This window comes from Notamacropus eugenii, chromosome 5, assembly GCF_028372415.1.
Source record: "Notamacropus eugenii isolate mMacEug1 chromosome 5, mMacEug1.pri_v2, whole genome shotgun sequence".
Classification (NCBI taxonomy): domain Eukaryota; kingdom Metazoa; phylum Chordata; class Mammalia; order Diprotodontia; family Macropodidae; genus Notamacropus; species Notamacropus eugenii.
Window position 1 is genome coordinate 144727288 of NC_092876.1, and position 14123 is coordinate 144741410.

The 14123-nt window shown below is 38.9% G+C and overlaps 1 long non-coding RNA gene across 1 annotated transcript; it reads right to left on the reverse strand.

The window, feature by feature from the left end:
- Positions 1–4035: 4035 nt before the first annotated feature.
- LOC140505311 (uncharacterized) lies at positions 4036–13104 on the reverse strand. Its single transcript, XR_011967445.1, has 3 exons — positions 13006–13104; positions 7579–7707; positions 4036–6479 (listed from the first exon to the last, which is right to left on the reverse strand). It is a non-coding gene; the product is annotated as an uncharacterized lncRNA (long non-coding RNA).
- Between the last annotated feature and the right edge of the window lie 1019 nt (positions 13105–14123).

Sequence of the window (14123 nt, forward strand, 5' to 3'; positions counted from 1 at the left end):
ATTTCCACAATACTTGAATTGTTTCTTTCTAGCTGCTTGCAATATTTTCTCTTTCACCTGGGAATTCTGGAATTTGGCCACAATGTTCCTAGGAGTTTCTCTTTTTGGATCTCTTTCATGCGGTGTTCTGTGGATTCCTTGAATATTTATTTTGCCTTCTGGTTCTAGAATCTCAGGGCAGTTTTCCTTGATAATTTCATGGAAGATGATGTCTAGGCTCTTCTTTTGATCATGGTTTTCAGGTAGTCCCAGAATTTTTACATTGTCTCTCCTGATTCTGTTTTCCTGGTCAGTTGTTTTTCCAATAAGATATTTCACATTATCTTCCATTTTTCGAATCTGCGCGGTATGTTTTGAGATATCTGTCTTTCTCATAAAGTCCTTAGCGTCCATCTGTACCATTCCAGTTTTGAAAGATCTATTTTCTTCAGTGAGCTTTTGAATCTCCTTTTCCATTTGGTTAATTCTGCTTTTGAAAGCATTCTTCTCCTCATTGGCCCCTTGCACCTCCCTTGCCAACTGAGTTAGGTTAGTTCTCAAGGTGCCAATTTCTTCAAGATTTTTTTGGTTCTCCTTTAGCAGGGAGCTGGTCTGCTTTTCATGCTTCTCCCTCATCCCTCTCATTTCCCTTCCCAGTCTTTCCTCCACCTCTCTAACTTGATTTTCAAAATTCCTCTTGAGCTCTTCCATGGCCCGAGCCCATTGGGTGGGCTGGGACACAGAATCCTCAATTTCTGTGTCTTTGCCTGATGGCAAGCATTGTTCCTCCCCATCAGAAAGGAAGGGAGGAAGTGTCTTTTCTCCGCTAAAATGCCCTTCAAAAGTTTTATTTCTTTTGCCTTTTCTGGGCATTCTCCCCAATCAGTAACCTGACCTCTGAATGTTCTCCTCACACCCACCTCACCTCCTGGTCCTCCCAGCCAGGGTTTGGGGACTGAGATTCAAATGCTGCTTCCCGCCTTAGGGTTTTTGGTGGGGGCAGGGCTGCTAATCAGTGTGAGAATTAAGTTCAGGTGGTCAGGGCAGGGCCGCCTCTCTGGCTCAGTTCCCTCAGGGGGTTTATGCAGAGACCTTCCACAATGGATCCAGGCTCCCGCCTGTTTGGGGAGCCCCTGTCTGTAGCCGCCTGTCAGCTTCTATCTCCTGGGGGGGCCCGAGCCATGGAGGCACCCCACTCCCCTCTCAACCCGCCAAAGAGACTCTCTCACCTACCCCCGTCAGTCACCTGTTGGTGGGGGGGCTTGTGCCGCCGCTGGAGATCCCATCTCTGGAGCCTTCTCAGATCTGCGCCTCTTGGAGCCATGGCCGCTGCCGCCGCCGCAGGTCCGGGCTGGGCTCCGCGTCTGCAGCGCGACGGACCTTTTGCGAGAGGTTTGCAGGTCCCTCTGTGGGTGGGGGGATCCGCGTGGCCGCTGGAGATCCCGTCCCCGTAGCCCTCTCGGATCTTTTCCTCACGGTGTAGTGGCCGCGGCAGGGCTGCCCTCTGCTCCTGGTCCCAGCGCCCAGTCCCTGGCGCGAAGGAACCCCCGCGAGAGGTTTGCAGGTCTCTCCAGAACAGAAATCTCCCTCGCTCCAATATTCCATGGTCTCTGGGTGCAGAATTCGCCCTGGGTCGGTCCCCTCTAGCCGTTCTGTGGTTTGTGGGTTCCGAGCTATGTGTATGTGCGTCTTTCTACTTCACCATCTTGGCTCCGCCCCCAAGTCTATTCTCTTAAGCAACAGTTCTGCTTCCTCAGTCATGCAAGGCTAAGTTCAAACAATAGAATAGTTTTCCAACAGTAGGCATTTCAAAGTACGTGTGGAACTTTATTGAATTAATAAGGTTTGCCTATTTCTTGATCTCATTTGATCTTTGAAGAGGTTGATGATGTTTGGAGTCGGGTTGTCTTTGGTCCATTTATCTGGGACTGGAGCTCTCATGGTGTCCATGCTGGGTACAGCAAGTAGGAGTCTCCAAAGAAAGTATAGTCATGCTAGCTGCTCTGCTCTGCTCTGCCTTCTGTCTCCAAGATCCACCTCACTCTCTCTCCTTTTCTTTTCTTGAAGAGCATTTTTGTACTTTAGAAAATCATGAGTTTTTGTATAATATACAACGCTTTAACTTTTCCCATTTCTTATTCCTGGCCTATATTTTCTAATAATTTTTGCCAACCTTACCTCCTCCCTATCTTTGCACTGAAATCATCTTGTATCAAAGTGAATGTCAACGTAGTTTGGATGATTTTTCTGAGATCTTTGTAAATTTTTCTACCTCTTCATCCTCTGCAACAGATGGCAGGCCATAAGCTGCTAGCAAATACTTGTCATGAACACTGCATAAGAGATGACCAAATGTCCCAGGAAATGATGTTTCTTTTTCCCTTTGGGCATCCAATAAAACTAATGCTGCCAATTCCTTTATTTTCTCTTCCAAGAAGAACATATAAGTCATCTTTTTCAAATTGTTTGTAGCAAGATTGTAAAAATTGATATGTTTCATATTCTCCCAAAGTATAGATCAATAAATGTTGGTCACTGGGCAAAGATCTGACATTTAGAATATCAATAGTCAAGATCAATTTTTAGGTTGTCTAAACATGGTGTGATTCTTAGTGCTCTGTGCCCCTTTCCAGTTCTCTGCTACTGTCATAGCAGAAATGTTTTCTCTATTCCTTTGATTTCTATGGCATTTCTATCTTTTTTACCACTCATTTTTCTTCATTGCTTTCTTTTTTTCTTCTTGTTCCTTAAACCTATTAAAACTCTTATTTATCTTCTTTTCTACTATGCTTTCTTCCTTAGTGATCTCATACACACTCATAACTTCAATTGTCACCTCCATGCAGATGACCCCCAAATTTGTAACTACCTTCTCTGTTCCCTGGACAGTTAAGTGGAGTAATGGATAGAGTGCTGGGCTTGGAGTATGGAAGACCCATCCTTTTGAATTCAAATCTGCCCTCAGACTTTACTAGCTGTGAGACCCTGGGCAGTCACTTAACCCTGTATACCTTAGTTTCCTCATCTGTTAAATGAACTGTCCAATCCTTAGACAGCCAGTCCTACTACTCAAATGTAAATTCTCTGATGGTAAGGGCTACCTTGATTTTGCTTAATTCTCCTAAACCTCTCCACAGGATATCCCACTGATGTTCAATAAATCCCAAACTAGACTCACTATCTTTCTTCCAGATCTATTCCTTTTCCTAACTTTCCTTTTCATATTGATGGCAGTCATCCAGGTTCAAATAAAAAATTCAGAGTCATTTTTAACTTTTCCTTTTACTTTACCCTACCTCAAGTCATGTGCCAAGTCCTGGTGAATTCCAAAATACTACTAGCATCTGTGCCCAACTGATACTTCAACAAGGCACTCATTATTTCTCACCTAGACTATTGTAATAATCTTTGAACTGGCCTTCATACCTTAGACCTCTCTTCTCTCCAATCAGTCCTTTTTCACAGATGTCAAAATAATCTTTCTAATTGCATAGGTCTTTGCATATCATTTCTCTGAGTGGTAGAAGATGTACACTTGAAACCTCTCATTTCTCTTTGCTGACCAGAGGTCACTTTCTGTACCAAGATTAGCCACTGCTCTGAGGAATTACATAATGACCTCTGCGCTGAAGGAGCAGGGACAGCCAGTCTTTGAGGGCTAGGCTAGGCTAGACTTTCATGCTGGGAAGGCTTTGACTGTTCTATATTTTAATAGACGTTTATTCTTTTAGGAAAAGTATATATATATATATATATATATATATATATATACACACATTATAATATATATATACATATATACCATGCACATACATATAAGCTCTTTTTTTCTTTTTAGATTTATTAGATGCTTCTAATGATAATAACTTTTGCTCCCAAAGTTCCAAATTTAAGTTTACATTACATAATTATAATTGTAAAATATGAAATTCCATTTTATGTATAATTATGAGAACTCTAAATATTTATCAAATTATAAAACACAAGTATTTTATTTGGGACATTCTGCAAGAATTAAAAGAAGCAATGCAAGAAGACTTCTTATGGTTATCTATAAGAAGTTACATTAAATTCCTGAATTTTATAAATTGTGTTGAGCATAAATAACATTTTAGTGGAATAAGCTATAACTTGGAAAATGTTTAATGTAATAATACACAAACAATATTTGTATTAGACTTTTTTATTTGAATGAAAATTGGTAATAACTAGCTTAATTCTGAGCATATTCTTCAATTTTATTCTTTATTGAGTTTTCTTCTGAATTTTCATTTAAAACAAGAATGTGGTGAAAATATTTATTCACATCAATAGATTATGGAAAATGGTAGGAGAATGTTACTCTTCTGCTGAGAAATAGAAATTCATTTTCTAAAATTTTAGTCAAGTACCAGTTGAGGAAAACAAATATATTTTACTGTTATGACTAATGACAAGTACTGTATTAAATGACTAATTTATTTAAAGTTCAATTGCCTATACTGCTTAATTTTTAAAAATTTTTTAAAATTAAAAAAATGTTTATTTATTTTTAATTTTCAACATTCATTTCCACAAAATTTTGAGTTCCAAATTTTCTCCCCATCTCTTCTCTCCCCCACCCCAAAATGCCAGGCATTCTGATTACCCCTTCCCCCAATCTGCCCTCTTTTCTATCACACCCCTCCCTTCCCTTATTTTCATCTTCTCTCTTGTCTTATAGGGAAAGATAAATTTCCATATACACTATCTGTATTTCTCATTTCTCAATTGTATGCAAAAATAATTCTCAACATTTGTTCCTAAAACCTTGAGTTTCAGCTTCTCTCCCTTCCTTCCTCCTCACCCATCCTCACCAAGAAGGCAAGAAATTCAATATAGGCTAAATATGTGTAGTTTTGCAAATGACTTCCATAATAGTCATGTTGTATACGACTAACTATATTTCCCTCCATCCTATCCTGCCCCCTATTTTTTTGATTCTCTCTTTTGACCTTGTCCCTCTCCAAAAGCATCTACTTCTAATTGCTCCCTCCTCCCATTTGTCCTCCATTCTATCATCCCCACCCCCTACCCTGCTTATCCCCTTCTCCTCTATGTTCTTGTAGTGTGAAATAGATTTTCATACCAAATTGAGTGTGCATGTTATCCCTTCCTTAAGGCAAATGTGATGAGAGCAAGCTTCACTTTTGCCCTCTCACCTCCCCCCTTTTCTCCTCCATTGAAAAAGCTTTTTCTTGCCTCTTTTATGAGAGATCATTTGCCCCATTCCATTTCTCTCTTTCTCCTCCTAATTTATTCCTCTCTCACCCCTTAATTTTATATTTTTAGATACCATCCTTTCCTGTTCAACTCACCCTGTGCCCTATGTCTATATGTATATAATTCCTCCAACTGCCCAAATACTGAGAACAGTTTCAAGAGTTACAAATATTATCTTTCCATGTAGGAATGTAAACAGTTCAACTTTACTAAGTTCCTTATGATTTCTCTTTCCTGTTTACCTTTTCATGCTTCTCTTGATTCTTGTGTTTGAAAGTCAAATTTCCTGTTCAGCTCTGGTCTTTTCATCAAGAATGCTTGAAAGTCTTCTATTTCACTGAATCACCATTTTTTTTCCCCTTGAAGTATTATACTCAGTTTTGTTGGGTAGGTGAGTCTTGGTTTTAATCCTAGTTCCTTTGACTTCTGGAATATCGTATTCCAAGCCCTGTGATCCCTTAATGTAGAAGCTGCTAGATCTTGTGCTATCCTGATTGTATTTCCACAACACTTGAATTATTTCTTTCTAGCTGCTTGCAATATTTTCTCCTTGACCTGGAAACTCTGAAATTTGGAAACTGGAACTCTACAATATTCCTAGGAATTTCTCTTTTCAGGTCTCTTTCAGGAGGTGATTGGTGGATTCTTTCAATATTTATTTTACTCTTTGGTTCTAGGATATCAGGGCAGTTTTCCTTGATAATTTCATGAAAGATGATGTCTAGGCTCTTTTTTTGATCATGGCTTTCAGGTAGCCCCATAATTTTTAAATTGTTGCTCCTGGATCTATTTTCCAGGTTAGTTGTTTTTCCAATGAGATATTTCACATTATCTTCTATTTTTTCATTCTTCTGATTTTGTTTTGTAATTTCTTGGTTTCTCATAAAGTCATTAGCTTTCAACTGCTACATTCTAATTTTGAAAGAACTATTTTCTTCAGTGAGCTTTTGGACCTCCTTTTCCATTTGACTTATTCTGCTTTTTAAAGCATTCTTCTACTCATTGACTTTTTGGACCTCTTTTGCCAACTGAGCTAGCCTATTTTAAAGGTTTTATTTTCTTCAGCATTTTTTGGGTCCCCTTTAGATAGCTTTTGACTTGCTTTTCATGATTTTCTTGCACTGCTCTCATTTCTCTTCCCAATTTTTCCTCTACCTCTCTTTCTTGGTTTTCAAAATCCTTTGTGAACTCTTTCATGGTCTGAGACCATTGCATATTCCTTTTGGAGGCCTCTGATGGTAAGCATTATTCTTCCTCATCTGAAAGTATGGAAGAAAATACTTGTTCACCAAGAAAATAATCTTCTACTGTCTTATTTTTTCCCCCTTTTGGGCATTTTCCCATGCAGTTACTTAACTTTTCAGTCCTTTGTCAAGAGGGGGGTATACTCTGGGACCCTGCAAGTTCTCAGTTCCTCCAAGATGGCACAATCAAGGGAGAGGAGTTTACTCCTCTCTTGGCCTGTGCTCTGGTCTGGGAGCTACCAAATCCTTTCTGCCCAGGATCTGCAAGTATAATTCCCTCTCCAGAGACTCCACCAGCTCCACTATGCCAGCCAACACTCTTCTTCAGCCTCAGGCCACCATTCAGGGCTGAGACCCAGATCAATGACTCAATTCCCTCATCAGCTTTAGCAGGAGGTCTCCAAAAATGGAAGCTGCTGCTGCCACTACCACCTGGTGTCAGAGCTAGGGAAGGACCCTGCTCCCTTCTCACCCAAATGAAAAAGCTTTCTTACTGAAAGTTTTTTGAAACTTTCTTTGGTGCTTGTAGGTTGGGGGATCTGAGAACTGCCACTGCTTCTGGGGATTCTCCCCCCAAGGCCTGTTCCAGTCCTGTTCCTGTTGGTGCAGCATGACCAGGGCTGGGCTGGGCTCTGTGGGCTGGGCTGGGCTCCGTGGGCTATGCGCTGCTCCATGCCCTGTGTGATAGACCTTTCCTGTTGACCTTCCAGGTTACCTTGGGCTGGAAATTTCTTTCACCCTGTCATTTTGTGGCTTCTGCAGCTCTAGAATTTATTTAGAGTCATTTTTTATAGGTATTTTATGGGCTGTTAGGGAAGAGCTAAACTATGTATGTCTTTCTACTCTGCCATCTTGGCTCTGTCCCTATCCATACAAACTCTTAAAGCTGGTATTTAGGATCTCCCACATTCTTTCTCCAAACTATCCTTGTAGTCTTATTTTATACTACTTCTATTAAAAACTGGATATTCCAGTTGAACCGAATGTTTAGCTGTTTCCTGTCTTTTTTTTTCCATCTTTGGTTACTCACTGTTCCTTGTGACTAAAATATTTCACCCCTATTCTCCACTTATTGACATCTTTTCCATACTGCAAAGTCGAGTTCAGATGTTACCTCCTCCAAGAAGCGTAGAAATGATTGCTTGTTCCTTGAATCTTTGGCCTGCTTGCCCCTCTGGCACTCATGACCTGCCAATCCTGCACCTAGAATTGCTCTCACCACCTGCTTTCTCTACTTCTTTTCCTATATTGAAAAACATGAATATTTCAGTGATGGAAGTATGAGAAGTTTGAATGTTGAAATATTGAGGTATATTTGGCTCAAGCCCCCAACTTGACTGGAGATTCCTTGAGGGTAGGGAGTAAGTTGAATTTTATCTTTGTGCCTCTATTACCTAACATACTGCCATGCGCACAGTTGGCACTTAATAATGCTTACCCATGATAGGTACTTAGTAAATGTTCCTTGAAGTGAACTGATTTAAGTTGGGTGGGTGATATCAACTAGCTTAGCCCAGAGGACCATAGATTTTGAGCTTGAAGGACCTTAGAAATCTTTTAGTACAACACTCTTGTTTTACTAATGACAAAACTGTCCCAGAGAGAATAACTGACTTATCTAAAGTCACACTGGTAGTAAGTAAATAGAAACAAGATTCAAACCCCAGTCATCTGATTCCAATTAAATTGCTTTTGTCCTCCATAAACTCCTAAATTGAGTGATAATCCAGACAACCTTAAATACTCTTTTTAATTTATCAGGGCATTTTGTGAATATTGGTATTCACCAATCAGTCCCTCCATACTGCCCCAGAATGGTGACCTCAGTATTTCAATGGTCTTTTAAACACTGTAGATGGTGGAAGCTCACCCAACTTTTCACCTTTCAGTTCATTGCAATGAATATACATCTTTGCATTTTCTCTAGTTGATTGTATCTAGGCAAGAGACTTGTTACTATTGAAGCTCTTGGTGATATTCTATATGGTCCTCAAGCTAAGTGAACCTCTCACTCCTCTGTTTAAAGAATCCATTGAGTCTCTATTGTCTTAAGAATCAATCAGTGAATCAACCTATCTGAAGTATCAATTTTAGGTCAGACTGTGTGCTTGGTGTTGGAGGACATGATGCAAAAACTAACAAACAAGTCCCTATTCTCAAGGAACTTATATAATATTGGAGACAAATACCATGCATATATACACAATATGAGCACATGGTTTTGATATTGCTTCTAACTCTACGTCTATACTGTTTGGCTTCAGGGGAAAGAATATTGAATATAGAATAGATGAGCTGTGACCTTGTGAGCTTCAAAATGTTGACAGAGCACTAGGAATCTGGGAACTGGAGACCATGTCAGAGTCTGTGAGCAGCTGAGCTAAGGGAGTAGCAGCGTCTGAACAAACATCCTGACCCCACCCAGTCAATGGATTGATCCTGAAGCACTGATTTCTGGAAGCAAGGAGTAACTTTTTCTACAAGCTATGTATGACATGTTTGGAAGTGAAATTGGTGGGGTAAATGCTTTGCTGCAACCACTTTAGGTTTGAACCCTCTCTTCCTAGAGATGAAATTGGCATATGTGTTTCCCATTCTGGGGAGATGTTTTGTACTTCTCTTCTTATTTTTTACAGTAAACATTCTTTTGCAAAAATCAACTAATATAGTTAGATGAAATTGAGGAAATATTAACTAGAATTGAAAATATTAAAGGGGGCATATTAGAGCTGAGAGTATCAGAAAGACACCCAAACTCCTCCAGAATTTCCCTAGAGCCCCAAGAGGAGATGTATCTAGCTCTCTTTGCTCTGAGAGATTTAGCTTAGCACTATGAGTGAGAATTGGAATAAGGACCCCACAGAATCTATGTAGGCTACCATACACATACCTAAAAGATATATGTAAAATAATTCCAAAGTAATTTCTTGAAGGAGCAGCTAGGTGGCACAGTAGATAGAGTGTCAGACTTGGAGTTAGAAAGACTCATCTTCCTGAGTTCAAATATGACCTTAAACACTTTTTAAGTAGATGAACTTGGGCAAGTGACTTAACTCTGTTCACCTCAGTTTCCTCATCTGTCAAAATGAGCTGGAGAAGAAAATGGCAAAGCACTTTAGTACCTTTGCCAAGAAAATTCCAAATGGGGTCATGAAGGGACACTCATACCTGAAATGACTGAACAAAAACAAAAACAAATTTCTTCAACAAGGTGAAGTCTAGAAAGGGGGAGAGGCAATCAGGAAAATGATCCTTGGACTAAGCTTTGAAAGAAACTAAGGATTCTAATAGACAGAAAAAGGAATGCATTCCATGAATGAGGAACTGTGCAAAGAAAAGCATGGTAGAGTGAACCATATTCAGACTTCCACCTTTCATAGAGTTTAATTTTTTGTTGCTTTTCACTTATTACTGTATTTTATGTCTTTTTCCCAATCAGGACCCCATAGACATTCTGGAATATTCCTCTTTTCTTGTTTGATGAAGACCTGATGCCATAGTGGATGCAATCCTTTAATTCTTGTATACTATGGACAGACAAGACCTGAGCAGGCCCTGGGGAGACTGAATCTCTCACATTTGTGGCAGTTTCCAGATTCAGGACCCCAAAACACTGAGGACAAATTGAAAGGTCGGTGGAAAAAGACTGTGGGACCAGTGTGGAAGAGTGGAGTGATCTGGTCCCAACCCCAGGATGGCAGAGGGGGGGAGCGGTGGAGGAACCTGCCACAGCCACAGCAGCAGCAGGTGCAGCTGCAGCCACTGTTTCTGGAGCTCTAGGCCCACAGATTGTGGAGACATTGAGCAGCTGACAGTACATCCCTCAACCCCACTGGAAGGAGAGATCTACCTTAACAAAGAGCTCAAAAATCAAGTAAATGGTTAGGGAAATGAGCAAAAGCCAGAAAAAGAATCAGAATATAAAATCTCACTTTGGTGACAAGGAAGACCAAGTATGCAAGCAGAAGAAAATAAAGTCGAAGCTCCTCCATCCAAAGCCTCCAAGGAAAATATGAATTGATCTCAGGCCATGGAGGAGCTCAAAAAGGATTCTGAAAATCAAGCAAGAAAAGTAGTGCAAAATTTGGGAAAAGAAATGAGAGTGATGCAAGAAAATCATGAAAAATGGGTCAACTGCTTGCTAAAGGAGATTCAAAAAAATACTGAAGAAAATAATACTTAAAAAAATAGACTAATCCAAATGGCAAAAGAAATCCAAAAAGTCAATGAGGAGAAGACTGCCCTAAAAAGCAGAACTGGCCAGATGGAAAAGAAGATCCAAAGCCTCACTGAAGAAAATAATTCCTTAAAGGTTAGAGTGGACTAGATGAAAGCTAATGATTTTATGAAAAATCAAAAAATTATAAAACAAAACCAAAGGAATGGAAAAAGAGCAGACAATGTGAAATATCTCATTGGAAAAACAACTGCCCTGGAAAATAGATCCAGAACAGATAATCTAAACAGGAAAGAGAAATCATGAGGGACTTAGTAAAGTTGAACTGTTTACATTCCTACATGGAAAGATAATATTTGTAACTCTTGAAACTGTTCTCAGTATTTGGGCAGTTGGAGGAATTATATACATATAGACATAGGGCACAGGGTGAGTTGAACAGGAAAGGATGGTATCTAAAAATATAAAATTAAGGGGTGAGAGAGGAATATATTAGGAGGAGAAAGAGAGAAATGGAATGGGGCAAATGATCTCTCATAAAAGAGGCAAGAAAAAGCTTTTTCAATGGAGGGGAAAAGGGGGGAGGTGAGAGGGCAAAAGTGAAGCTTACTCTCATCACACTTGGCTTAAGGAGGGAATAACATGCACACTCAATTTGGTATGAACAAGAAAGTAAGGGAGAAGGGGATAAGCAAGGTATGCGGGGATGATAGAAGGAAGGGCAAATGGGAGGAGGGGGTAATTAGAAGTAAATACTTTTGGGGAGGGACAAAGTCAAAAGAGAGAATAGAATAAATGGAGGGCAGGATAGAATGGAGGGAAATATAGGTAGTCTTTCACAATATAACTTTTATGTAAGTCTTTTGCATAACTACACATGTATAACCAATATTGAATTGCTTGCCTTTTCAGTGGGAATGGGTGAGGAGGGAGGAAGGGAGAGAAGTTGGAACTCAGTGTTTTAAAAATGAATGTTAAAAATTGTTTTTACATGTGACTGGAAAATAAGAAATACAGGTAATGGGGTATGGAAATCTATCTTGCCCTACAAGAAAATAGAGGAGATGGGGATAAGGGAAGGCAGGAGTGTGGTAGAAGGGAGGGCAGATTGGGGGAAGGGATAATCAGAATGTATGGTTTCTTGAGGTGGGAGGAGGGAAGAGATGGGGAGAAAATTTGGAACACAAAATCTTGTGGAAATGAATGTTGAAAACTAAAAATAAATAAATTTTGAAAAAGTAATAAAATTAAGTAAAACATACCTCCACTAATTCCTTCTTTCATGGGGGTGGGTCATAAAACATTCATGCTCTTATGGTGTATTTCATATCCCTTGTTGGCTATTTCCCAGTGAGATTTTGTGTAGAGAAAACTTTTCTCTTGACAAGAGACTAAGCTGGGACTTTGGCCCTCCAAACCTTTGAAGTTTTTTTCATGATGTGGTGAATATGATACATCTCTTAGATTTTTATTTTGCCCAAATAGGAATCATGAACTTTTCTTATCTTTACAGATAAATTTCAATGAAGTGAAAAAAATATGCACTTCCATAAGCAATAAGATTTGTTCTACCTCCCTCTCCTTTTTGCAAACTCCAGATTCCAGAACTTGTCTACTTCCCAGTTTTTTTCTTTGCATAAACTGTAATTTTATGCAAAAACTGATCTCTGATGCTCATAAATTTGAAATATTCCAAGTGCTGCATAATAGGCCTACAGTACAATTGTCAGAGGCTTAATGAAAGAGAAAAGAATATTAAATTCTTTAAAAATCATCTCCCACTGGCTCTCATCTGCTGTTATCCTGATTACTTAGTCTTCTCATGAGTCTAAGTTTTAATATCACAGCCCCTAAATCTAGCCCATAATAAAGTTATGTGCACTTTGCAGAAGGAACTGGTCAGATGACTCCTGTTGTTCTGAATGTGGAATATTTTTGGGATAAAGAGAGGATGAAGAAATAATATGGTTATAGCTACCTGAGAAATGGCATAACATATTTATAATTCTGATTGACCCTAACTTGGTAATAGATGAACAAAGGATTTTTTGGTTTTCCTAATTATCTTGAAATACATTGCAGTTAGTTAGTCCACAAAAATCACTTCTTATGTATCTGGGTCCTTTGGATTCTTGTTTTTATAATCATAATATAAACCTATAACATTTTCATATGAAATTCTCTGCTATGTCCCAGAATTGGTTGTTTCAAAGCATTTCCCCTTATGTCTATAAATGTGATGTTTTCCCCTTATTGCATCTTAGTAAGAAAATATTATTACAGGAAATGTTGTTAGTTCTATTATCCTTCTCTCCTAATGTATTAATTATAATTCAATTAGATAAAAAATTATTAGATACTTACTGTGTTGTAGGCATTGGGCATACAGAAACAAAACTCCCCGTGGGGAGCTTGCATTGCTGGTGATAAGGGAGGTGGGGTGAAGTTACACAGTATGCAAAAAGCAAGTAAAGAAACTGAATAAATATTGAAAAAAATATAGTGAAAAGTACACTGGGCTTGAAATCAGAAAACATGGTTTTATTATTAACTAGCTGTGGGACCTTATACAAGCAACTTAATCTCTCTCTCTCTCTCTCTCTCTCTCTCTCTCTCTCTCTCTCTCTCTCTCTCTCTCAATTCCTCCATTTGTAAATATGAAGAGTTAGATTAAGATGATATCTAAGGTCCCCTCTAGCTTTATGCTAGCTACAATAACAGCAAGAGTAATAATATCTCATTTTTATTGTGCTATGGAACGTGTTCATCACAATAGGCTGTGCTGTATGTCGTGTTAGTATTATTTCCCCTAATTTGGAAATTAGAAAACATTTCAGTTCAGGGAAAGTTTAGGGAAGTGACGACTATGGTCACTCAGAAAGCATGGGAACTTGAACTCAAATTGGCTGACTCCAAATTGAGAGTGTTTTCCACTGAACCATTCTGATATATAATATAAAACTTGAAATGACTAGGAAGTATAACTATCTTTTTTATCATCTGTGGACTTAATATCCATTTTTATCAATTATCTATACTTGTCACTTCTCTTTCCCTTTGCAATGGTCACCATTCTGTCTATTTTCCTGTATACATGATTTCCTGCCATGTGCTGACCTATTCAGTGCCATCCCCTCCTTCACAAGAATCCAGGCAGGTGAAGGGAAAAAGACATGAAAAATAGAATGATTTCTTTAGTTACTTAATACAGTTGGTAGAGAAGGAAAACACTGTGATTTTTGGATAGTTTGTGGATTTGATTCCCCATGTGATTCGGGTCCGCAGCTATCCTGACTAATCAGCACTGGATAGTTCAGACAGACAAGCTTTTACTATCCTAAAAATTCAGACCACTGAAGCATATTTTATTGGGTTATTTGTGATTGTACTTTCAAGTTAAAGACCATTGCTATTTGGTATCTCAAACTCCTGTAGGCTAATGTTTCTAAGCTCCCAAAGAAAACATATTTCCTGAGGAGAAT